Source organism: Jaculus jaculus, chromosome 16 (genome assembly GCF_020740685.1).
Source record: "Jaculus jaculus isolate mJacJac1 chromosome 16, mJacJac1.mat.Y.cur, whole genome shotgun sequence".
NCBI lineage: Eukaryota > Metazoa > Chordata > Mammalia > Rodentia > Dipodidae > Jaculus > Jaculus jaculus.
Window position 1 is genome coordinate 60,073,613 of NC_059117.1, and position 23,887 is coordinate 60,097,499.

General features: G+C 37.6%; 1 long non-coding RNA gene and 1 pseudogene across 1 annotated transcript; both read right to left on the reverse strand.

Annotated features, from left to right (window-relative positions):
• Positions 1-23,887, reverse strand: part of LOC123455289 — a 163,864-nt pseudogene that overhangs the window by 89,802 nt on the left and 50,175 nt on the right.
• LOC123455299 lies at positions 3,987-21,996 on the reverse strand. The gene is made up of 3 exons (XR_006633809.1): positions 21,868-21,996; positions 4,608-4,861; positions 3,987-4,079 (listed from the first exon to the last, which is right to left on the reverse strand). It is a non-coding gene; the product is annotated as an uncharacterized LOC123455299 (long non-coding RNA).

Here is a 23,887-nt window from a genome sequence, read left to right on the forward strand (position 1 = left end):
TACTTGGTATTGTGAAGTATCATAAATGCAGGAAAGAGATGGTCATTGATTTTTGGATTTTCACATGTCTGCATAAAGTTATGACTTGGAAAAGTAAATTTTCCCACATCTATTACTTTCATATGGCTTCTTTCTTGTATGAGTTCTCTGATGTCTAGTGAGTCCTGACTTGAACTTAAAAGTTTTATCACATTCAGTACATTTATATGGCTTCTCCCCTGTATGACTTCTCTGATGTTTATTAAGATTTGATGTATAACGGAAAATTTCCCACATTGATTACATTGATATGGCTTCTCACCTGTATGTATTCTCTGATGTACAATTAAATGTGATTTGAAGCTAAAAGCCTTCCCACATTGATCACATTCATATGGTTTCTCACGTGTGTGAATTCTCTTGTGCACAGCGACATATGACTTGGAGATGAAACCTTTCCCACATTGATTTATATGGCCTCAGACCTGTATGAATTTTCTGATGCTCATTGAGCCATGATTTAGAGATGAAAGCTTTCCCACATTTGTCACATTCATATGACATCTTACCTATATGAATTCTCTTGTGGCTACTGAGATTTAACTTGGAGATGAAAGCTTTGCCACATTCATTACATTCATATGGCCTCTCACCTGTATGAGTTCTGTGGTGTATAATTAGCAGTGACTTAGAGATAAAAGCTTTTCCACATCTATTACATTCGTATGACTTCTTCCTTCCATGAATTCTCTGATGATTATTAAGATATGATTTGGTAAGAAAACGTATCCCACATTCCTTACATTTATAGGGCTCCTGATATGTATGAATTTTCTGGTGAATAATAAGATGTGACTTATGTAGGAAAGTTTTCCCACATTCATGACATGCATATGGCTTCTCCCCTGTATGGATTCTTTGGTGCTTACTGAGATATGACTTGGTTATGAAACTTTTCCCACACTCATGACATAAATATGGCTTCTCCCCTGTATGGATTCTTTGGTGATTACTGAGATAAGACTTGGTTATGAAACTTTCCCCACATTTATTACATTCATATGTCTTTTCACTTGTATGAGTTCTCTGATGCAAAGTCAGCCATGATTTGAGGATAAAAGCTTTCCCACACTGCTTACATTCATATGGCTTCTCACCGGTGTGAGTTCTCTGGTGCGTAGTGAGCCATGACTTGAAGATGAAGGCTTTCCCACATTTATGACATTCATATGGCGTCTTACCTGTATGTGTTCTCTGGTGCACACTGAGATTTGACTTTGATGCAAAAGCTTTCCCACATTCAGTACATTTATATGGCTTCTCTCCTGTATGGATTTTCTCATGTGTATTATGGTCGGATTTAACAAGAAAAGATTTCCCATGCTTATTGTATTTACATGGCTTCTGACTTATATCAGTTCTGTGAAACACAGTGAGTTTTGGCTTTTTGTAGAAAACATTCTCATATTCATTAAATTCATACGGCCTCTCAGCATTCTGGCATTGTTTAAATTCATGAAGCTTTGTCCAAATGATTTTCTGCTGACTTTTCAATTCTGCTGTGAAACAACAACAAAAAGACTTTCAACATTCCTAATGTTATATAAAGCACTTGATTTCTAACAGCTTTCTCATAGTTTGACGTGTACTGTATATTAAGAAATGAGGGGTCAAAACAGTTGCATTCATATGACTTTCTCTTGTTACTTTTATTCAATAAATTTGGTCATATTATAGATCAACGCGCCATTCAGATTACACTCAGTGGTGTGTTTCCTGACACAAGCCCTGCCTTACAAATTTATATCCAAATTAATCAAAGGATTTGTTTATGTAATACTAATTTTATTGGCAGTCATTGATAAAATGTGTCTATGTGAAAATAATGTTTTCAAAAATCTACAGTTGTATTTATTGTATAATTGATAACAATTTTCTCTCATTTTTCTGAAGGGAGCCATTCTAATTTGGGTGAGGATTATTAAAGTATTATAAGCTAAGTATATGAGAAAGATATCACTTATTGCCATTTCCACTTATCTGGCTAAGTGATCACACTTCAATTCTCCATGTACTAAATCGACACTTCATTGTTTGGTTTATTTGTCAAGATTAAAGCAATGACATAGAACATGTTTTTCGTGTTTTGCTATGTTGTGTTTTTACTCCCTCCAATACTCTATCGTATGCGTATGTGTGAAAATATGTATTAGAAAATGCATGTGTGATACTAAGGGGTCAAGCTTTGGTGTCAGTCCTCCCCTCATATATTAGGCCTGTGAATTTTGGGGAATATTTAAATGTTAAGTAGAATCTGGGAAACATAACTCAGGTTAGCATGCATAAGCAAAAGGCACAATTTCCTCACTGAGTAATCTCCCCAAACAACATTGATTTCCTTACTGGCTGAGGAAAGGACTTTTCTACAATTTTATCACTATGGGCATCTAATGATAATAGATGTTAATTCTAGTCTTCATTTAATGTTATTCTGGAAAAAGGAAAATAAAAATAGTGGATGAGAGTGACAAAGTAAGTACAATCCACACTAGAAAATAATAGCAAAAATAGTAATTAAAAAATGAGTAATTAGAATAAAATTTAGGAGCTGGAGAGATGGTGCAGGGGTTAAAGACACTTATGTATGTACAAAGCATGATGGCTCACATTTAATTATCTACTACTCAATACACCCAAATGCACAAAGTGGCTCATGTGTATGGAGATTATTTACAGTAGCATGTAGTCTTGGTTTGCCCAGTCTCTCTCTCCCCTTCTGCCTTTTATTCTGCTTGCAAATAATGAAAAATAAAAACATTAAAATTCAAACATGAAAGATGTCACAATATGAAGTCAAGTGAAAACAAAATAGGAAAAATACTTGAAATATTAATAATAAATTGGAGAAACACAATATCCTTGTTCCCTAACATTAGAATCTCTTAAAGGTGGCAGAAATTATGGCATTTTAGATTATATAATTAATCTCTGTCATTTTTATATTTGGTGGTGAAAGCTGATGTGTGGGCCTATAAACAATGTCCCTGTAGTAGAGAGAGACAGTACCTTGTAAAAAATGTATCACATTTGTAACACATCTGAGAAAAAGTCAGACAGTGAAAAATTAGAAGAAACAATGACTCTCTTACCTCAATTCCCACCATTAAGTACCCAATCAAGAATCAACCATATAAGAGGAAAGATCCACACATATAATTGACCTGGACTCATAATTTTCAGATCCACATTATAGGTAAATATGTGAATCTGTAATGACTGTCTAGAGGACAAGCAGTCTGCTCAGTATAGACTTAATATTAACTTTCTTCTTGATCATCAACAGGCAATGTGGTTGATTCTTCACCATATAGTTTGAGACCAACAAACTCTCTAAACCTTGGTGACCCCTAATGCTAAACTTGCTCAGTGATTCTAAATTTAACTTTGTTAGATTCCACTGCTTCTACTTGTGTCTATATGGGGACATTTATCTAATCTCTTATCTTGTGATATCTGATGCTCACTTTTTTTTGAATTTCACTGTTGACGATAACTATGTAAAATGGTCTTATGGGTACTGATTTCTCCCCTGTATCAGCATTATGAGCACAACCACAATGTTATACTTAAATAAACACTTTCATTCTTTAAGGTGTTTAAGGTGATTTAATCACTGCAGTGAGAAATAAACTAATTATATTGAAAACTACAAAATATGAACAAGTGAGAATTTAGATCAAATGTGTAACACATAATATTTTACACGACAACATATACAGGGTATGGAATTCTGAATGCCTAAGAAAATATTCTCCAGTGTCAGAAATGGGGTGGTGGGTAGTCATGGAGAAAGCTTTTTGGAAAGTGCACAAAATATATTACTATATCACAGTGATGATAAGCTTTAAAATTTGGGGTGACAAAAGTTGGTGAATATCACTTCACATGACCAATCCCAATGAGTTCATAGCTCATAGACCTCCTTTTCCCAGTATGTGTTCACTTGCCTGGAAGTCTCTGAATTGAGTTTTCTTCTACACTCCATGGTGCAAATCCATGCTCCAACTTAAAAATCAAAACTGGTTTGGTCCTACAGTTCCCTATAAATGGGAAATAATATAGAAATTATGTCAATATGTTAAAGAATGTGGAATCATAAGAGATAATGCCTTCATTTCAAGAACTGTCTTTGACTAGGAGCACTGTAAAGTTTCCTTACTGGGCGTATACTCATGGTGTCCACTACCTGAATATTACTCTCAAGTGGTATTAAGTACCATGATATATAAAACAATGATTTTTTTAAAAAAATATAGAAGGTCTCACTCTACAGAAGCTGACTTAAATCAGGCCCTGTAACTCCAGGCTTTCCTCAAAGTAATGGTGATTATTGTACCCTCGCCTCCTGAGTGCTGGGCGTATACCACAACATCCAAAAAACAATGATTACAAAGAAAGCATCCCTTCCTTGACCTGGTCTGGTGTCAGTCATACCACCAGTGGTTGCCCTGGAAAGTGGAGCAATGGCAGAACAAAACAGCTAGCTCTCAAGTTGCCATTGCCTCTAATGGAGCCTTACAATTGGCCAGTCCAGGCACAGATGGAGTACAGGAACTACAGACACTAACCATGGTAAATTCAGGCAATACTCAGCAAGGTGCAATTCTTCAGCATGCACAGACCTCTGATGAGCAGCAAATACTTGTGCCTAGCAACCAGGTGGTTGTGCAACCTGCATCAGCAGATATGCAGACATAGAAGATCTGCACCATACCCTAGGTTACTTCGCTGCCACAAGCTGTAGTGATGATATCTCCCTCTTACATCTGGAGTTGGCTTATGGCACCTAGAAGACCTCGCATGCCATTCTTTCTCTCTCTCCCTTAGAAAGAAAGAAAGAAAATATAAAGCATCAAAAATTTTTAAAGAATGTAAAAGAATACTTCATATATTACTAAAAATATAAATTATGTGATCTGATTTTGTATACCTGTTGTATTATGAAGACTTGTAGATGAGTTTTTAATAATAAGTTTGTTAAACTTGACAGGATTCTTTTTTTTTTTAATTTTTATTAGTATTTTCCATGATTATATAAAAATATCCCATGGTAATTCCCTCCCTCACCCCCGCCACACTTTCTCCTTTGAAGTTTGTTAAACTGGACAGGATTCTTAAGAATGGGTTAACTGTTTCTAAGGTCTTTTCCTACAAGGCTTGCAAAGTACATAAGTATTTTAAATATATTATATAGATTTTTAAGTGACAATCTACATCTCAATGTTTGATAAGAATGTTATCAGAGCCAGGTGTGGTGGCGCACACCTTTAATCCCAGCACTCCCTTTAATCCCAGCACTCGGGAGGCAGAGGTAGGAGGATTGCCATGAGTTCAAGGCCACCCTGAGATGACACCATGTCAGACTGGACCAGAGTGAGACCCTACCTCGAAAAAACAAAACAACAACAAAAAAAGAGCATGTTATCAGATTGGCTAACATTTGCAATTGTAAGTTTTATATGGAGATTATCTAAAGTGCAAAATGTCAATTACACAACTGTTAAATTCTACATTCTAATTTGTATACACCTTGAAACTGTACTCCAAAATTATTGTGCTTGTGAAAGAAGATTTGATTAAACAACAACAAAACAAAGGTAAAACATTAGCCTGAAGAGATGGCTTAGTAGTGAAGCCCAGGTCTGACTTCCTATCACCCATATACCCAGATAAACATGGTGGCACATAAATCCAGCGTTCATTTGCAGTTGCAAAGGTCATAATATGCACATGCTCCATATGTCCTGCTCTTTCATAATTAAATAAGTAAATGAGAAAAATTTTAAATTTTTTTCTTTATTTTTATTTATTTATTTGAGAGTGACATAGAGAAAGAAAGAGGCAGGGAGAGGGAATAAAAACTAGGCACGCCAGAGCCTCTAGACACTGCAAACAAACTCCAGATGCCTGTGCCCCCTTTTGCATCTGGCTAACATGGGTCCTGGGGAAACGAGGCTCGAACTGGGGTCCTTAGGCTTCACAGGCAAACATTTAACTGCTAAGCCATCTCTCCAGCCCAGGAATGAAAAATTTTGAAAAGGAAAATATGACTTGAATAGAAGATAATGAGGGGAACATGTAATGAAATGAGAAAGACAGCAAATGGTATTACTCACATGTGGAACAAAAAGAGAGTGGTCATAAAAAAAGAATGAGCTAGGGGCTGGAGAGATGGATTAGCAGATAAGGCGTTTGCCTGCAAAGCCAAAGATTCCTGGTTCAATTCTCCAGGACCCAAGTAAGCCAGATGCACAGGGTGGCACTATCTGATGTACATTTGCAGTGGCTGGAGAACCTGGCGCATCCATTCTCTCCGTCTGTGTCTCTTGCCCTTTCTCAAATAAAAAAATAAAATATACTTTTTAAAAAAGAATGAGCTAGAAATTTGTTGGGGAACATTTCTATTAAAGAAATTAATTTAGGGACTTCTGGTTAAGATGCCGGCGTAGGTACCACGCCAAAGTAGCTTGGGGGGGCGGGGAGCCAAAAAAGAAAAAAAAAAGCAAAATACACACTTTTACTAAAAAGTGAACTGTATAGGCAACTGAAATGACAGCAGAGGAGAGATCCAGAGCCCACACAGCTGGCAGAAGCGACTCCAGCAGGTCCGTGGGAACCCGGCGGCCCTCTCCCACTGCCAGTGCCCAGCTCCAGCAAACAGAGCAGCGGTACTGGGACCCGGCCACACCTACTTGAACCAACAGTGGGACCCAAGCATGACTGAGACCAAAATCATCCCAAAAGGTAACTGTGATTACACCAGGTCAGTACCCACCAACTAAACCTGGTATATAGGCCTGAACCAGAAGTGCTAATTGCACCTTCCATATCAGAATAAATTATCTTAAATCCGATGGATGGTCAGATTTGCCATTAGTAAATAAACTGTATTTTGGGATTGTTATTTGTTGCTTCTTGATTTATAGTGGTTGTGTTTCTTCTTCTACTATACATTAGGGAAGGGTCTCACCTGTTCACAAGCTGACTTGGAAACCTCTACACACCAGAATCTTAACCTCCTTGTCAGGATTAAGGGAGTGGGTGAGGCACCACACAGCCTAAGGGACAGAGAGGATCTGGTTGTCATAATACCTACTCTTGTATAAATATTCTGTGATATTTTTCATTGAAAGTACATATTGTTTAATTTTAGAAACTATCTGTATTTGGTTGCACTCAGCCTACTTGATATTCTCATAATACGCATTCCAATACACAGAGTCACACTTGTACACACTCTGAGTCTTGAGAGCCACACCTAATGCCTTAAGCTCCTACCCTGAAGATATATAACATCAGATTAATTGATACATCTAATAATAACCAGCTAACTAGATAATCCAATCATTAAATAATCCAGGATGCAAAAATATATACATTATAACACAAGAAACTCCAAAAATCAAGACAATATAAATCCACCAAAAAGTATTAAACCATCAGAAATGACCTCCAGTGAGAACAAGTTAGAGAAAATGTCTGAGAAAGATTTCAAAACAATGATTATAAATATGTAAAAAGATATCAAAGGAAGCAAAGAAGACACAGAACACCAATTTAATGAAATAAAGAGGACAATACAAGACATAAATAAGGAATTGAAATAATAATGAAAAACCAGTTAGAATTGCTAGCAATAAAGAACACAGATAATGAAATAAAAGCTCTAGAAATGGATAAAGGAGAGAACAGAATATCTAAGCTAGAAGGCCAGGTGGCAGATCTAATACATTCCAACAAAGAGAAAGACCAACTAATAGAAAAGTTTGGTAGGAATTTCAAGATATTTGGGACACTATGAAAAGATCAAACAGAACAATTCAGGGCGTAGTAGAAGGAGAAGAATTTTACTCCAAAGGCATAGTAAGAGTCTTCAACAAAATCATAGAAGAAAACTTCCCCCAAACTGGGAAAGAGGTGCCAATGCAGACACAGGAATCCTTTAGAATACCAGCCAGACAAAACCTGGAAAGAACCTCCCCTCGCCATATTGTAATCAAACTACCAAACACACAAACCAGAGAAAAAACATTGAAAGCAGTTAGAGAGAAAAATCAAATTACCTACAAAGGCAATCAAAAAATCAAATTACCTACAAAGGCAAGGATTACAGCAGATTACTCAACACAAATTTGAAAAGCCAGAAGGGCTTGGAGTGATGTATAACAAGTTCTGAAAGATTAAAACTGTCAACCAAGGTTACTTTATACTGCAAAGCTATTCATTCAATTACATGGAGAAATAAGGACATTCCATGACAAAAGTAAGTGGTATTTGAAGTATTTGAAGACAAAAGGAGCTCCACAGAAAATACTTGAAAGAATCCTCCATGCTGATGAAAAAGAAAAGAACACATGTAAGGAAATGGAAAAAAAAAAACAATACTCAAATATACACAAAAGAGCAAAGGTAAAACCAGAAGAACTACAAAAAAATTACAAAAATGAATACACATCTTTCAATAATCTCTCTTAATATCAACGACCTCAATGCCCCAACCAAAAGCCAAGGTTTGCAGACTGGGTTAAAAAGCAGGATCCTTCAATTTGTTGCCTGCAAGAAACCCACCTTTCTACAAAGGATGGACATTATCTTAGGGTGAAAGGTTGGAAAATGGTTTTTAAAGCAAAAGGACCTAGAAAACAAGCAGGGGTTGCTATCCTAATATCTGACAAGGTAGATATAACTCCAACATTAGTTAGGAAAGATAAGGAAGGCCACTTTATATTGATTAAAGGCACACTCCATCAGGAGGACATTACAATCCTAAACATGTATGCTCCTAACATGGGGACCCCCAAATACATCAAACAAACACTATTAGAACTATGGTCACAGATGACATCAAACACAGTGATAGTGGGTGCCTTCAACACCCCACTCTCATCAATTAATAGGTCATCCTGGGAAAAAATATACAGAGAGGCATCTGGACTAAAGGAGGACATAGAAGGAATGGACCTAACAGATACATACAGGACATTTCATCCAAATGCTGCAGAATATACATTTTTTACAGCAGTACATGGAACATTCTGTAAAATACACCATATATTAGGACACAAAGCAAATCTTAACAAATACAGGAAAATTGAAATAATTCCGTGCATTCTATCAGACCACGATGGAATCAAACTACAAATCAATAGCAACAAATGCTACAGAACATACACAAAATCATGGATATTAAACAACACACTACTAAATGATGAATGGGTCAATGAAGAAATCAAGAAGGAAATCAAAAAATTTATAGAATCAAACGATAATGAGAACACAACATACCAAAATCTCTAGGACACAATGAAGGCAGTCCTAAGAGGTAAATTTCCACCTTTAAGTACCTATATTAAGAAATATCTAAAATATTACTGAGCAACAAAAATAAGGCTGGTGGTATCACCATACCTGATTTTAACCTATACTACAGAGCCATAGTAACAAAAACAGCATGGTACTGGCACAAAAACAGACATTGAGATCAGTGGAACAGAATAGAGGACCCAGATGTAAGCCCAAGTAGCTATAGCCACCTGATATTTGATAAAAATGCCAAAAATACTCATTGGAGAAGAGACAGCCTCTTCAGCAAATGGTGATTTGAAAACTGGATATATATCTGCAGAAGGATGAAAATAGATTCTTCTCTCTCGCCATGCACAAGAATTAAGTCCAAATGGATTAAAGACCTTAACATCAAACCTGAAACTCTGAAACTGCTAGAGGAAAAAGTAGGGGAAACCCTTCAACATATTGATCTTGGTAAGGACTTTCTGAATATAACCCCCATTGCTCAGGCAATAAAACAACAGATTAATCATTGGGACCTCATGAAATTACAAAGATTTTGCACTGCAAAGGACACAGTGAAAAAAGCAAAGAGGCAACCTACAGAATGGGAAAAAAATCTTCGCCAGCTATATATCTGATAGAGGATTAATATCTAGGATATACAAAGAACTCAAAAAGTTAAATAATAAGGAATCAAACAAGCCAATCAAAAAATGGGCTATGGAGCTAAATAGAGTTCTCAAAGGTAGAAATACGAATGGCATATAAGCATCTAAAAAAATGTTCTACGTCACTAGTCATCAGGAAAATGCAGATTAAAACTACATTGAGATTCCATCTCACTCCTGTCAGATTGGCCACCATCATGAAAACAAAGGATCATAAATGTTGGCGGGGATGTGGAAAAAAAGGAACCCTTCTACACTGCTGGTGGGAATGCAATCTGGTCCAGGCATTGTGGAAAACAGTGTGGAGGTTCCTAAAACAGCTAAAGATTGATCTACCATATGACCCAGCTATAGCACTCCTAGGCATATATCCAAAGGACTCATTTCCTTAGAAGTACGTGCTCAACCATGTTTATTGCTGCTCAATTTATAATAGCTGGGAAATGGAACCAGCTTAGATGTCCCTCAACTGATGAGTGGATAATGAAGATGTGGCACATTTATACAATGGAGTTCTACTCAGCGGTAAGAAAAATGAAGTTATGAAATTTGCTGAAAAATGGATGGATCTGGAAAGTATTATACTAAGTGAGGTAACCCAGGCCCAGAAAGCCAAGCGCCACATGTTCTCTCTCATATGTGGATCCTAGCTACAGATGACTGGGCTTCTGCATCAGAATGAAAATACTTAGTATCAGAGACCAGTAAGGTAAAAAGGAGACATAAAGGGAAGAGAAAGGAAGGGAGGAGGATACTTAATAGGTTGATATTGTATATATGTAATTACAATAATTGTAATGGGGAGGTAATATGATGGAGAATGGAATTTCAAAGGGGAAAGTGTGGGGGTGGGGAGGGAGGGAATTACCATGGGATATATTTTATAATCATGGAAAATGTTAATAAAAATTTTAAAAAAAAAAAAGAAATTAAGAGCCGGGCGTGGTGGCGCACGCCTTTAATCCCAGCACTCGGTAGGCAGAGGTAGGAGGATTGCCATGAGTTCAAGGTCACCCTGAGATGAGAGAGTTAATTCCAGGTCAGTCTGGACCAGAGTAAGACCTTACCTCAAAAAACGAAGAAAAAAAAAAAGAAATTAAGTAATATGATGGAGAATGGAATTTCAAAGGAGAATGTAGGGGGGGAGGGAGAGAATTACCATGGGATTTTTTTTTAAATCATGGAAAATGTTAATAAAAATTTTAAAAATATGTAAAAAATATTTTAAAATATTTTTAAAATATTTTTAAAAATTTAAAAATGTTTTGGTGTTTTGTTCCTGATTTCATTGTTTCAGGTATTTCTTTCCTCCTATGGATTTCCCAAGGACTGGATCAAAATGGTCCAGTTCTTCTCAGCTCCTTTCTCCTTGTTCTGCTCCTCTGGTAGAGCACTCTTGTGATGCTGACATTGCCAACCTCCAGTATCCTTATCCTCCCAGAGGGTATCTCTCTCGGCCTCTTAATACCTTACCTGAGAATGAAGGTGTTTAAGTACTGACTCAAAGACTTCCTTACTCAAATGCTTGTAAATGTTTTCATCCCAGGCTGCTTTTTGATTTTATTCATTTTCTTGAAGAATTTTTCTTATTCAGGATCTGTCTTGTATGTATTACAAATGCAGTGTTTGGAATCTAAGCCATTTGTACATCTTGTGTAAGGAACGCTGATTTCACTTGTTGATTACCTGTGATAAAAGAGCTGTGAGCAAGCAGGCTTCATTGTGAAAGAGTAACAGCATCTAATTGCAAAGTGCCTGTTGGTTCCTTTTATTTTGAGCTTTAATAGAGTTACATTTCTTTGACCTACTGATTAATGTAAAAGCATATCACTGTGGAGTTCACTCAGCGTCGGAGACATAGTAGGAAGTGGTTTCAATCTTACAAGCTAATGTTGCAGATGGTGAGAATGTAAAGTAAATCATTCCTTTGTATACAGCATCAAGACATAATATTTTTCTGGTTTAATTTTTTTTAAAAAGGAATTGTCTTTCACTACCTGGAATTACTGTTTAAAGATTTTGTAATTATTGTCCAACTATTATTTAATAAAAATGTTTTAAAACAAAAACAAACAACAACAAAAAATTATAAGGGTTGCAATTAAATGACCTAATGCTTCATCTTAAAATCTTGAAAAATAAGAATAAAGCAAACCAAAAATAAATAGATGGGAAGAAATAATAAACATTAGGGGAGAAATTACTGAAATAGCAGCCAAAAAAGCATTCCAAAGAATCAATGAAACAAAGAGTTTGTGCTTTGAAAGGATGAACATTATTGATATACCCTTAGCACATCTGATGAAAAGAGAGAGAGAAGAGACACAAATTAATAAAATTAGACGTGAAAAAAGTAACATTACAACAGATGCCAGAGAAATTCAAAAAATCATAGGAACATACTATAAAAGCACATACTCCACAAAATATGAAAATCTGAAAGAAATGGATGATTTCCTTGATTTATTTGACCTACCAAATTAAATCAAGATGAGATTAATCACTTAAATGGACCTATAACAGGCATAGAGATCCAAGCAGTTATCAAAAATCTCCCAACTAAAAAAGTCTTAAGCCCAGATGGATTCACTGATGAATTCTACCAGACCTTCAGGGCAGAACTGACACCATTGCGTCCTAAGCTTTTCCATGAAATAGAAAAAGAAGGAATCCTGCCAAACTCCTTCTATGAAGCCAGCATCACCCTGATACCAAAACTAGGCAAACACAAAACAAAAAAAACTAACTACAGATCAATCTCCCTCATGAACATAGATGCAAAAATTCTCAACATAATATTGGCAAACAGAATATAAGAGTATATCAAAAAGATCATTCACTGTGACCAAGTAGGCTTTAGCCCAGAAATTCAGGGATGGTTCAACATATGCAAATCGATAAATGTAATACATTATATAAATGGACTGACGGACAAAAATCACAAGATCATCTCATTAGACGCAGAGAAAGCATTTGACAAAATCCAACATCCCTTCATGATAAAAGTCCTACAGAGACTGGGAATAGAAGGAACATATCTCAATATAATAAAGGCTATTTATGACAAGCCTATGGCCAACATATTATTAAATGTGGGAAAACTTGAAGCTTTTCCACTAAAATCAGGAACAAGACAAGGGTGTCCACTGTCCCCACTTTTATTTAATATAGTACTGGAATTTTTCGCCATAGCAATAAGGCAAGAGGCACACATAAAAGGAATACAAATTGGACAGGAAGAGATCAAGTTATCATTATTTGCTGATGACAGGACTCTCTACATAAAGGACCCTAAAGGCTCTATCAGCAAACTATTAGAGCTCATAAACACCTACAGCCATGTAGCAGGATACAAAATAAAACACACAGAAATCAGTAACCTTCATATATGCTAACAACAAACACACCGAGGATGAAATCAGAGAATCCCTCCCATTCACAATGGCATCAAAGAAAATAAAGTACTTTGGAATAAACCTAACCAAGGAAGAAAAGGACCTCTACAATGAACACTATAAAACAGTCAAGTGAGAAATTACAAAGGACACTAGGAAATGGAAAAATATTCCTTGTTCCTGGATTGGAAGAATCAATATAGTCAAAATGACAATCTTACCAAAAGCAATCTACACATTTAATGCAATCTCCATCAAAATTCCAATGACATTCTTCAAAGAAAAAGAAAAACAATCCAAAAATTCATTTGGAATCACAAAAAACCTTGAATATCTAAAATAATACTGAGCAACAAAAAATAGGCTGTTGGTATCACCATAACTGATTTTAACCTATACTACAGAGCCATAGTAACAAAACCAGCATGGGGCTGACACAAAAGCAGACATGTAGATCAATGGAACAGAATAGAGGACCCAGATGTAAACCCAGGTAGCTATAGCCACCTGATATTCAATAAAATTCCAAAAATACTCATTGGAGAAAAGATAGCCTCTTCAGCAAATCGTGCTGGGAAAACTGGATATGTATCTGTAGAAAGATGAAAATAGATTATTCTCTCTCTCCATGCACAAGAATTAAGTCCAAATGGATGAAAGACCTTAACTCTGAAATGCTAGAGGATAAAGTAGGGGAAACCTTTCAACATATTGATTTTGGCAGAGTTTCTGAATAGAACCCCAATTGCTCAGGTGAAGAAAGCACATTAAATTACAAAGATTTGGTACTGCAAAGAACACTGTGAATAAGGCAAAGAGGCAACCTACAGAATGGGAAAAAGTCCTTGCCAGCTCTATATCTGATAGAGAATTAATATCTAGGATATACAAAGAACTCAAAAAGTTAAAAAATAAGTCAAGCCAATTAAAAGAGGGCTATGAAGCTAAATAGAAAGTTCACAAAAGAAGAAATACGGCAAAAGGAAGGGAGGAGGGTACTTAATAGGTTGATATTGTATATATGTAAGTACAATGATTGAGATGCGGAGGCAATATGATGTAGAATGGAATTTCAAAGGGGAAAGTGTCGGGGGGAGGGAATTACCATGGGATATTTTTTTATAATCATAGAAAATGTTAATAAAAATTTAAAAATTAAAAAAAGGAAGAGAGGGAGGGAATTACCATGGGATATATTTTATAATCATGGAAAATGTTAATAAAAATTAAAAAAAAGGAAGAAATACGGATGGAGTACAAGCATCTAAAAAATTGTTCTGCATCCCTAGTCATCAGCGAAATGCAGATTAAAACTACATTGAGATTCCTTCTTACTCCTGTCAGATTGGCTACCATCATGAAAACAAATGATCATAAATGCTGGTGAGGATGTGGAAAAAGAGGAACCCTTCTATGCTGTTGGTGGGAATGAAATCTGCTCCAGCCATTGTGGAAATCAGTGTGCAGGTTCCTATGACAGCTAAAGATTGATCTACCATATGACCCAGCTATAGCACTATTAGGCATATATCCTAAAGATTAATCTCATTTCCTTAGAAGTACATGCTCATCCATGTTTATTGCCTCTGAATTCATAGTAGCTGGGGAATAGAACCAGCCTAGATGTCCCTGATCTGATGAGTGCATAATGATGATATGGCACATTTATACAATGGAGTTCTACTCTGTGGCAAAGAAAAAAGAAGTTACGAAATTTGCAGGAAAATGGATGGATCTAGAAAGGATTATACTAACTGAAGTAACCCAGGCACAGAAAGCCAAGCGCCGCATGTTCTCTTTCATATGTGCATCCTAGCTACAGATAATTGGGCTTCTGTGTGAGAAGGAATAAACTCAGGAGAGGCCAGTATGCTAAAAAAAAAAAAAAAAAAACCCAGCTATAAAGGGAAGAGAAAGTAAGGGAGGAGGGTAATTAATAGGTTGGTATTGCATAATCTTAAGTAGAAGACTAGATTAATGGTGGTGAAAAGGCCCAAAGTGAGGTCAGGGGAAGAGACTGAGTAAAGGAAAGATGGCAGAGGGCTAATCAAAACCTAAGAGGATATAAATAAATCAATTGGAATCTTTCAGCTTTGGATAAAGGAACACTCAGGAGCCATATATTATTGCTAGAAAATTTTCAGTGGCAGGGATGGGATACCTTCCACTGAGTTGTTGGCCAGGTGGTCCCTGATGCCCCCAAAACATTATAGGCCATTGCCAAGGAACTTGGTTTCCCACCAGGAATAGATGTTAAGACCCTACTCCTGCAGACTCCACATACTTGATCTACAAGGCCACTGAGAAATCCTGCTGAAACTGAGCTGATAATCTCCTCTATGTAGACCAGCTAACAGAAAGCTGGAAGAAGCCATTCTACATGCAGTTCAATGGGAGAAAGAGATACCACCAGTGAAGATACTCAACAGTGGACACTGCAAGTCCAATAATAGGCCAGCCATGCAATATGAGCCAATGGGTGCAATAGTGGCATGTTTATCATGGTGGAAACCAACCACCCTCCAATTAAACTGGAGGCCTGATCCATGGGAGGGATACATCCCTGATACTGAAAACTTAAGACAGGCGTAGTCATGAGCCCTAGGGGTGTAACGTCTGCTGATATCTGGATAAATTTCTATACTATGCTTCTCAAACTTCCCAGTAAGCACTTCTCTTAATATGCATACCCTTATATTAATGCTACTCTCACTTTGGGTAGATAATCTTCTCTTTTCAGATGGCACTGACCTTGGGAACTCAGAAGGTACCATGGTGCTGGAAAGAAGTGACTGGAGTACTGAGTAATATCTCAATCACACCTTCAAAGGCTCAGGGTCTAATGTGGAAGAGGTGGCAGAAAGAATGTAAGAGCCAAAGGAAGAGTAGGACTCCTTACAACATGCTCCCTCCAGACATAGAATGGCCAGGATATCCATGACCTCACAGTGCCTGACACTACCTACACAAGACCATCATAATAGGAGGAAAAGATCATGACTTCAAAATAAAAGAGAGTTGAACTGAGATGGGGAGAGGATATAATGGAAAATAGAACTTCAAAGGGGAAAATAGGGAGAGGGAGGGTATCCCCATGGGATATTTTTTATAATCATGGAAGATGTTAGTAAAGTTTGAGGAAAAAAATAGTAATGCAGAAAAGAGGCTTTACAGCTAAATTGATAAGGCAGGGGGGAAAATTCATATTATAAAACAAAGAAAATTCTAGTTATTTCAAGAGGAAAGCCCAAATGGACAGCGATTTGGAAACTATACAAATACAACATCCAAACTACAGACCCAGTAAGTTCAATGAATACAGTTGCAAAATTCAGAATGATACAAAAAGAAAAATGTATATTCATTCCCACAATAAATGTATGACAATCACTTTACAAAATTCATTCTTATCTGCAGCAAACGCCTCAACAAATCGTACTGCAATTAAAGGTCTTTACTTCCAAAATGTGCAGACCCAATTTTGAGCCTCTCCAACACCCATATAAAGATGGACACAAATATTACATGTATACTTGATCCTCACTGTCTGTAACATGCATGGTTTGCACATGTGTACATGCATGTATACACACACACAAACTTATAAATTCAAGTAAAAAAATTCTCCATAAACTGAGAGGGAATTATAATGACACAAATAATGTCACTTATAACAGAGGATCTCCTAATTATTGTATGGGAAAGACCAAAACTATTTCCTCTAAGATCTGAAAAAGAACAAGGATATACTCTTCTACCACTCCTCTGATACACTATGGAAATCTTAGCAATGAGAATAGTTTAATTGTATAACACCTTTCCAGTATGCACAACGCTGTATATTCAACTGAAAAAAAATGAAGGGGCTGGGTGTGTTGGTGCACGCCTTTAATCCCACCACTGAGGAGGCAGAGGTAGGAGGATAGCCTTGAGTGTGAGGCCACCCTGAGACTTCATAGTGAATTTCAGGTCAGCTTGGGTCAGAATGAGACTCTACCTCGGAAAGAAGAAGAAGAAAGGAAGAGCATGCACATGCCTAACCCTGTGAAAAGCTGCAGGAGTAGAAGCCAAGTAAAGGATTTTCCACTCAAACCAACCTCCTCACAATGTCAAGAAACCGGGTAAGATGGTGGTGTAGTAGCCACATGAAAGCAGCATAGAAGGGAAATAAGCCGGGGGGGGGGGGGGGAACAAGTCTTATACTGAGAAGCAAAGAAGCAGGAGAGATTCAGAGCTTTTAGCAAACAAGAAAGGAGCCAGAATCCCACTGAGAATCAGGCAGCCCCAAGCCCATGTAACCCACTCAGCCCAGTGCAGAGCTGTAGAAGCAGAAGCCAGGTGAAGGGATTTTCCAGTCATACAAACCTCCTTGAAAAGTCAAGAAACCCAAAGGGGAAGACAGCAGGGACCAGCTGATCAGCTGCTGAAGGAGGGCACAAACAGGACCAGCTGAACAACTCTGGTAAAACTCCAATAATCCTGCACAACCTCCTATCCCCCAACCACCACTGTTTTGAGCCACTGAAGAACTCATCCAACCCCTGACCACACAACATCCAGCACAGCTGATCAGAACACCAGATCCAGTAATGGAAGAAGCCTAACCAAGTCCACAGTGCAATAGAGACAGATCAAGGTGAGCACTCAATACAGATGAGATTGGAAGCCATCCCAAAAGGTAACAGAGCCTACTAACAAAAAAAAAAAAAAAAGGAAAGAAAGTAAGAAGAAACCAATCTCCACAGGATGTGCTAATCTTACCTTCAATATCACAGCAGATTATGTGTTAGATTTGATTGCCTGTGTTCTTGGTCAGCTTTACCATTCTTCAAGCTGTAGTTTGGTGTTGACTATTGCCTTTGATGTTTCCTGATTTATAGGACCTTTGTCTTTTCCTTCTGTCATTACTAGGGTCAGGGTCTCACTAGGCCCCAGGTTGACCAGGAACCCATTTCACACCAGAAATCTCAGGTTTAAGGGTGTGGGGCTACAAACATCCTTAGGGACTTTGGCTTCATTAGATTGCCTAGGGATTTTATTATTATTATTATTTTTGGTAATGTAGTGTTTTGCTCTAGCCCAGGCTGATCTGGAATTCACTATGTAGTCTCAGGGTGGCTACAAACTCCTGGCATCCTCCTACCTCTGCATCCTGAGAACTGAGATTAAAGGAATGTTCCCTGCTCTTATCTGTTTAATCTGCACTCTTGCACAAATACTCACTGCTGGTTTTGATTTAATGTATATTTTGCTCAGTTGAACTTTAGAATTTGCATGTATTTTGCTCCACCAAGCCTACTGGAATACTTGCATAGAAGGCAAACTCAACACCTATGGTGACTTTTGCTGTTACACTGGAAATGATATAAGAGCCACGTCTGGCACCTAAAGTTCCTACCGAGAGGATATATAAAGTTGGATTTACACATCTACAAATACTGCAGGTAGTTAGAAAACCCAAGTATCAAATTAACTCAAGGTGCAAAAATCTCTACATTGTAATACAAGAAACACAAAAAATCAAGACAGTACAATTCCACCAAAAACTATAAATCCATCAGAATAATCTCCACTGAGATTACTTTAGATGAAATGCCTGACAAAGAACTCAAAAGAAAAGATTCTATCTATTCTTACCAAAGTTTCCAGTAACCACTTGTTTTAATGTTCATACTCATGTATTAATGCTACTCTCAATTTTGGATAGAGAAGCTTCTCTTCTCTGATGGCCGTGACCTCTCAGATGACTCAGAAGGCATCACAATGCTGAAAAGAAGTGACAGAGCAGTGCTCAGCACTGAAATATCTCCATTACACCCTCCAAGGTCCAGGGCCCATTGAAGAAGAGGTGGCTGAAAAAATGTAAGAGCCAAAGGAAGGGTAGGACTGCTTACAATGCAGTCTTCCAGACAAAATGTCCCAGTTATCCATGACGTCACAATGCCTGGTACTACCTACTCAGGATCCTCATAGGAGGAAAAGATGACGGACGACATCAAAATAAAGGAGAGACTAATGAGAAGGGGGAGAGAATATGATGGAAAGTGAATTTCTGAAGGGGAAAGTGGGGGAGGGGAGGAAATTATCATGGCTTATTTTCTATACTTATTGAAGTTGTCAATAAAAAAAAAAGTTTTAAAAAAAACAAGGAAAAGATAAAGTCATACCCTAAGATAAAAGATAATGGTAATAAACAAAGTAATACAAATCATAAGGTGGAAGGGAGGCTACAAAAGTGTTCTTGCCTGTAGGTCCAATGGCTATATATAGAGAAAAGAGACTCTTACAAAAGGAGAAAAGCAGCCAGATGTGGTGATATACTCTCTGGCCCGAACACATTGGAGCCCTGACTCAAAAAAAAAAAAAAAAAAGTTTAAAAGGTGACTGTAGTGGTTTGATTCAGGTGTCCCCCATAAACTTTGGTGTTCTGAATGCTAGGTTCCCAGCTGATGGATATTTGGGAATTAATGCCTCCTGGAGGGAGTGTATTGTTGGGGGCGGGCTTATGGGCTTTATAGCCAGTTTCCCCATGCCAGTATTTGGCACACTCTCCTGTTGCTATGGTCCATCTTATGTTGGCCAGGGGGTGATGTCCGCCCTCTGCTCATGTCATCGTTTTCCCCTGCCATCGTGAAGCTTCCCCTCAAGCCTGTAATCCAAAATAAATCTCTCTTTCCCAGAAGCTACTCTTGGTTGGGTGATTTCTACCAACAATGTGAACCGGACTGCAACAGTAACATTATGAGAACTGGAGGGCATTATATGAAGTAGTATAGCTACTTCCTCTGGTTTTGAATTAACTGTCACCACCTTAAAGCAAAACAACTCTACTGAACTGCAAGTGACCTTTCATTACAATTACATCAATGAAATCAAGACTGATACAGCAGTGACTCAGGTCTATGATAAAAGCAATGCACTATCAACATTTCTCAACCAGACTGCCATAAATTCCTCACTTGAAATTCCAAGTCAGATTGTGTCGATCATAGACAGAAACTGATTAGTGTTTTAACTTTTGTGCAGTACACATCCTTATGATAGAAGTATTTCTTTTTAGGCTAGAGGGATGGCTTAGAAGTTAAGAAAAGACTGAGGTTTGATATCCAAGGACCCAAAGAGGCCAGATGCACAAGGGGGAACATGCATCTGGAGTTCATTTGCAGTGGCTGGAAGCCCTGGCATGCCCATTCTCTTTATCTCTCCCTTTTCCTCTATCAAATAAATAAATAAATAAAAATAAAATACTATTAAGGAAAGTATTTTTTCTGTAAGTAACCCTAATAAACTCATTCAACAAGTTGGAATTGACCTTTTCCTTTGGATTATCAAATCCTTCCATAACTGGGAAGAATAGATGTTTTGTTTTGTGTTTTCATTTCTCCCCAGAAAAGTCACTGGATATAAACAATGAAATATGATAGGCACAAAAACAAAATCTTACATATTCCCATTATAGTTTTGTAGTAGTTTAAATAGATTGCCCACAGTATACTCAAGACTTTATTAGTTTGTATTTTAGATCTGTAACCACCTGGCTGGAGGAGGTTTCACTGGGCAGATCTTAGGGTACAGCCCTAAGGTGTGATGGTGTTTTTGCAATACCAATCTAAAAATATACAAAGTGCTTAGAGTTCTTGAAGTGGGTTTGTTTGTGGTATGGCTTTTTCTCTCTCTCTGCCTGGTCAGAGTTGGGGCCCAACTTCTGCCATTATGAAACTTCCCCTGGATCTGTACATTTTCATAAATATTCCTTCCTCCAAAAATGTGTCTGGTTTGAAAGATCATCCCAGCGACCCAGAAGCTGTCTGCTACAACTTGCAAGTCAATGGTGACTGGATAGAAGTAGAAAATGAAACAATAAAAAAGTAATTAAGAGTATGGAATATGAAAGGAAGAAAGTGGATGGAAAGAGGATGGGTAGAATTAAGTAGGTACATACGGAAGAAGTAACTTATATTCTGTAGCGTAGTAATAAGAAAACATATGCTAGCAATAAATTTTTATTGTAAAACAGCAACAATAGTTTTTAAATGGTCCCTATACAAGTAGTAGTTGTACTGACGGACTCTGATCATGATGTTTGTGTACTGCAAGTCCACACTATTCTATACAATGTGTCAATTTAAAAGTACAATATGAGGGCTGGAGAGATGGCTTAGCGGTTAAGCACTTGCCTGTGAAGCCTAAGGACCCCGGTTCGAGGCTCGGTTCCCCAGGTCCCTTGTTAGCCAGATGCACAAGGGGGCGCATGCGTCTGGAGTTCGTTTGCAGAGGCTGGAAGCCCTCGCGCGCCCATTCTCTCTCTCTCCCTCTATCTGTCTTTCTCTCTGTGTCTGTCGCTCTCAAATAAATAAATAAATAATTTTTAAAAAGTACAATATGAAAATAATATTAAGTATTAGTAATAATACTGATGCATTAACCCCAAAGAAAGTAACCATTACCCATTGTTTCAAGGGATTTTTACTCACTCAAGAACACCAGGCTGTGGTAGTTCTCCAGCATCACATCCCTGTAGAGGTTTCGCTGAGCAACATCCAGGTCCTGCCACTCTTGCCGGGTGAAGTCCACAGCTATGTCTTCAAATGATACCAACTCCTGTAAGGAAATATTTCTATTCAACCACAGACAGGGACTCCCACAGTGTACTGTCTGCTTTATCATGGGAGAAAATACTCAACACAAATCTCTTACATGGGTCTTATTGTAGCCATTTATGAAAATATGATTGGAAAACTGTTATGGAATAGAAATAGACTGAAAAGTCGTATGTTGAGGCTGGTGGCTAAACACTGTATGTTCAGAAGGTACAAATGCCATGAGTCCAATTCCCAACATTTACAGAATCACACTGTTAAACTATGGACCATAATTCAACATGGGGTCTGATAATCAATGTAGGGGTCATAAGAAATGTGGCAAAACTAAAAGGATTCTAAACATACAATGAACAAATTTAACTCAGAATCAAAAATGTAATAAATAATGAATCCAATGAGTTTTGGGCACCAATCTCCCATGTTGCATCAGGTAAATTCACTGCAACCTATATTGGAAACCTACATAAGCATCTTGCACTGTGCATACAACTCCAACCCCAGGAATAAATACAACCTGAAACATCTTGGCTAAAATGTATGTTACAAATGTCAGTGTTTAGAGTAGGATTTTTTTCTTCTCATAGGACCATATTGGTTTACTCACAGATTATGAGATTTAAAACCTACTTCTCTACTAGCTAATAATATATACATTAAAATAGAGATGTTCATCATATAGTAGTGTATTGTTTAGTTTCCATGATTTTGTGTATGCTCTATAGCCTTTCTTGCTACTGATTTGTAGTTTAATTCCATTGTGTTCTGATAGAATACAGGGAATTATTTCAATTTTCCTGAATTTGTTATGGTTTGCTTTGTATCCTAAAATATATGGTCTATTTTAGAGAATCTTCCATGTGCTGCTGAAAAGAATGTATATTCTGCAGCCTTTGGATGAAATGTCCTGTATATATCTGTTAGGTCCATTCCTTCTATGACCTCATTTAGTCCAGACGTCTCTCTGTTTGTTTGTTTTTTCCCGGGATGACCTGTCAACTGATGAGAGTGGTGTGTTGAAGTCACCCACCACCACTGTGTTTGGAGTTATATGTGACCTTAGTTCGAATAGTGTTTGTTTAATGAATTTGGGAGCCCCATGTTAGTTGCATATATGTTTAGGATTGTTATGTCCTCCTGTTGGAGTGTGCCCTTAATCAATATAAAGTGGCCTTCCTTGTCTTTCTTGACCAATGTTGGACTGAAGTCTACCTTGTCAGATATTAGGATAGCAACCCCTGCTTGTTTTCTAGGCCCATTTGCTTGGAACACCATTTTCCAACCTTTCACCCTAAGATAATGTCTATGCTTTGTAGAAAGGTGAGTTTCTTGGAGACAATAAATTGTAGGATCCTGCTTTTTAACCCAGTCTGTAAACCTATGTCTTTTGATTGGGGCATTGAGGCTGTTGATATTTAGAGATATTATTGAAAGGTGTGTGTTGCAGTCCAGTTCGCATTGCTGGTAGAAATCAACCAACAAGAGTAGCTTCTGGGAAAAAGAGATTTATTTTGGCTTACAGGCTCGAGGGGAAGCTTCACAATGGCAGGGGAAAACGATGGCATGAGCAGAGGGTGGACATCACCCCCTGGCCAACATAAGGTGGGACACAGCAACAGGAGGGTGTGCCAAACACTGGCAAGGGGAAACTGGCTATAAAGCCCATAAGCCCACCCCCAACAATACACTCCCTACAGGAGGCATTAATTCCCAAATATCTATCAGCTGGGAACCTAGCATTCAGAACACCTAAGTTTATGGGGGACACCAGAATCAAACCACCACAGTGTGTATTTATGTTTGCCTTTTTTTTGGGGGGGGGGTTCTGGTTCTACCTTTGCTTTCTTGTGTTAACCAGTATTTGAGTATTGGCTTCTTTTTTCCAGGTTCCTTA